At 45.5% G+C, this 4,119-nt stretch overlaps 1 long non-coding RNA gene across 1 annotated transcript; it reads right to left on the reverse strand.

Annotated features, from left to right (window-relative positions):
- Window positions 1–496: 496 nt before the first annotated feature.
- On the reverse strand, window positions 497–2,643 carry LOC116970403. The gene is made up of 2 exons (XR_004411131.1): window positions 2,510–2,643; window positions 497–658 (listed from the first exon to the last, which is right to left on the reverse strand). It is a non-coding gene; the product is annotated as an uncharacterized LOC116970403 (long non-coding RNA).
- Window positions 2,644–4,119: the final 1,476 nt, after the last annotated feature.

A 4,119-nucleotide genomic window follows, 5' to 3' on the forward strand; every position in this document is an offset into this window, starting at 1 on the left:
ATGGGGGTAGTGATGGAAAAGTAGAATCTCAGCCATGAATTTGTTCAATGGTGGACCCGGCTTAAAGGGTTAATAACCAATCCCCACACCTAATGTCCTTTCGTTAAATACACCATATCATAATGCAGGGCCTCAGACTCCTTGCTGAGACTTGCACTCCTAATGTTCTTGTGAGTGATCATCAATGATCATAAAATATGCCCAAATTTGAATGAAGGAAATGCAGGATGCAAGACCCGTGATGACATGACTCAAGCTGTTGATAATCTCACCGTGGGAAACCATATTTATATTACATTTGCACGTGAAGATTGCACAATCTGATCTGATTTGTAGGCCGTGTTGACCTACCTCTGATTTATTGAAGCAGTAGGCTTCAATAAATCATATAATTTACTCAGACATAAATATCACTGCATCACCAGCTGGGCAATGAAAATTGGAATTGCCGACTGTAGAAAAGTCACAAAATAGAGAATTAAAAAGACAAATTAGGTATAGGTTAAGGAAACAACAATTTATTGACTCCAAGTAAGTTATTCATCTTTTCACAAAGGTTTCTGTGTTTCCAAAGGATTTTCTTGATATTCAGTCAAACTGCCTCAGGGCTTGGTAAGTCTCCTGAGCCTCGTTGCTGAAATCTGGACTGGCAGGCTCTCTGGAAATAAACAAATATGGATAGTAAAACAATTGCGCGGGTTCTGTACTTAATTGGTTTTCTGCCTGGGCCCATCATCTGTCCAATGTGCAGTTCTGTATCTCTTGCCCCTCACACTGATATTGGGAAAAATATAACATAGAACAATACAGCACAGCAACAGGCCTTTCGGCCCACAATGTCCATGCCAAATGTGACGCCAAGTTAAAATAATCTCCTCTGTCTGGACATGATCCACATCCCTTTATACCCTGCCCATCCACATGCTTATTTACAATACAATACAACACAATACAATACAAATTTATTGTCATTTGAATCTCAAAAGAAGTTCAAACGAAGTTTGGTTTCTGCAGTCATAAAACTAGAAAATAACCAAGACACACAAACAACACAATTTACACAACATCCATCACAATGAATCTCCTCCTCACTGTGATGGAAGGCAAAGTCTTGTCTCTCCCCTGTGTTCCATTCTGCTCCCGATGTTAAAGCCCCCGGTGGGCAATGGCAAGTCCCGCGGCCGTTAAAGCCGTGCCGGGCGATGCAAGGCCCCGCTCCGGGTCACCATCAACTCCACAACTCGGGCGGGAGAAGTTGCCGTTGTGGGAGCTCCGAAAAGCGGTCTCCCACCAGGGACCCGCGAGCTCCCGATGTCACGGTCCAACGGACCTGCGGCCGGAGCCTCCGAGCTCCGGAGTCTGGTCGCAGCAGCGCGCCACCACAGCTCTCCACGCTCCAAAGCCGGCCAGCCTCACGACGGTAAGTCCGCAGGCTCCGCGACTGGAGTCCCCAGGTCGTTCTGGTTGGAGGCTGCTCCACGGTGCTAGGCCCCAACGATAACGGAGACCTGACAGGGAAAAGGTCGGGCCACATATACAGGGAAGAGATTTTAAAGTTTCTCCCACCCCTCCCCCCCGCCCCCCACATATACACAGCTAAAAACAATACAAAACCACAACAAACTATACATTCAACGGGACAAAAATTAAAAAAAGACAGACGGACTGCAGAGGCCGCTGCAACGTCGGTCACGCCGCCTTAAATGCTACCATTGTATCTGCCTTGACCACCATCCCCTCAGCATATTCCAGGCATCCACCACACTCTGTATAAAAAACCTGTCCCACACATCTTTAAACATTTCCCCTCTCATCTAGTATTAGTTTAGATTTTCGTTTAAGAGATATGCATGGAAACAAGCTGAGTCCATGCTGATCATTGATCACTTGTTCATACCAGGTCTGTTATCTCACTTTCGTATCTACTTTCTCTCTACTCGAGGCAATTTACAGAGGCCAATTAACCTCCAAACCCGTAAATCCTTCGGATGTGGGATGAAAGCAGAGCACCTGGAGGAAACCCATCCAGTCACAGAGAGAATGTCAAAATCCACACTGGCAGCATTCAAGGTAAGGATTGAACCGAAGTGTCTGGAGGCAAGAGCTGTGCCACTGTGCCACCCAGCTTAAAGCTCGGCCGCCTTTGACACTTTCATGCTGTGAAAAAAGTACCATCTATGTCTCATAATTTGATAAACATCTATTAGTTTGCCCCTCCGCCTCCGACACTCCAAAGAAAACAATGCATGTATCACCAACCTCTCCTTATTGTGAATGCCTTTCAATCCAGGCAGCTTTCTGGTAAACCTCTTCTGCACCCTCTCCAAAGCTTTCCCATCCTTCCTGCAATGGGATGATCAGAACTGCACACAATACTCCAAATGTGGCCTAACAAAGTTCTGCAAATCTGCACATGACTTCCTGACTCGTATACTCAATGGCCCGACCGATGAAGGCAAGCATACCATACACCTACTTTACCGCCCTATCTACTTGTGTTGCCACTTACAGGCAGCTGCGGACTAAGACATCAAGATCCCTCTGTTGATCAATGCTGTTAAGGGTCTGGCCATTATCTATATCTTGCCTCTTAAGGGTCTGTCCCATTTGGGCGTCATTTACGCGACATCATTTACGCTTCACGACGCGTGCGTCATAGCGCACACGTGATGCGCGCATGGCGTGCATTACGCGCGCATGGTGCGTGGTGACGTAGGCGGTGACGTGCGGTCGTGTGCGGTGCCCCAGGATTTTGGGATTCACAAAATCTTTGCGCACCACCTGCGTGACGCGCAAATGACGCCCAGGTGGGATTGGCTGTTTACATATAATCGGCAAGTGCAACACCGCACACTTGCTCAGATTAAACTTCATCCGCCGTTTCTCTCCTGCTTCTGTAGCTTATCTATATCCTGCTGTACACATAGACAACTTTTTTCACTGTCGGCAACTCCACCAATTTTGTTGTGTGCAAACCTACTAACCAACCTCTCTATATTTACGTCCAAGTTGCTTATATACTGTATATCACAATATAACAGAGGCCCCATCAGAGGTCCCTGCAGAACTCCACTGGCAACAGACCTCCAGCCAGAATAACACCCTTCCACCACAACCCTCTGTCTTCCATGAGTAAGTCAGTTCTGAATGCAAGTCACCATAGATCTCATGCATCATAAACATATAGATCATCTTAGCATGAGGGACTTTATCAAATGCCTGACTAAAATCCTTGTGGAAAACATAGACTGCCTTCCCCTTATCAATCACCTTTAGTATAAGTGTGTGCAATATTATGTTACACAGTTCTAAACCCTGACAATATATAATAGAAATTGAAAAATGGACACACGTTTTTGAAGATGGCTTTATGGCCTGGAAAACAACAGCCCCCTCTAGAAGGGTTTCGGCCCGAAATGTTGCCTATTTCCTTCCCTCCATAGATGCTGCCTCACCCGCCGAGTTTCTCCAGCATTTTTGTCTAGCCCCCTCCACAAGATGGGTGGTGCATGGTAGAGTTGCTGCCTTACAACGGCAGAGACTCGTGTTCGATCCTGACCTCGGGTGCTGTCTGTACAGAGTTTGTATGTTCTCCCTGTGAGTGCATGGGTTTCCTCCCACATTCCAAAGATTAGTTAATTGGCTTCTGTAAATCTGGGATAACATAGAACTACTGCCCGAGTGATCGTTGATCAGCGTGGACTCAACGGCCTGTTTCCACGCTGTATCTCTAAACTAAGACGCAGTATCTCATGTTATTCGACTAATTTAAAAAAAACATATTACAGGGTCTCTGGGTTAGCAAATGTAAATTCCTTCATGGTAGAATAGAGTTATCTAGACCAGAATTCCTACATTCCCAAATAATCTTGTCCAAGTAAACATTTTTCGCATGTGAACTGAGTCGGCGGATCTGCTTAATTATGACTATCTGTCTCATCCAACGATCGAATATTCCCAGTTAAGGGAGGGAATTTGAATTTTTCTCCTGCATTGGGAATGGAGGTGGGTAGATTATTTTCCTAATTAAAATAGCTTTTCCGGACAACTCGTGTTTAATTATAACTCCTTCCTGGTTAGTATACTTGAGATGTAATAACAACCGTGAGGTGATTGATC

Source organism: Amblyraja radiata, unplaced genomic scaffold (assembly GCF_010909765.2).
Source record: "Amblyraja radiata isolate CabotCenter1 unplaced genomic scaffold, sAmbRad1.1.pri scaffold_852_ctg1, whole genome shotgun sequence".
Classification (NCBI taxonomy): Eukaryota; Metazoa; Chordata; class Chondrichthyes; order Rajiformes; family Rajidae; genus Amblyraja; species Amblyraja radiata.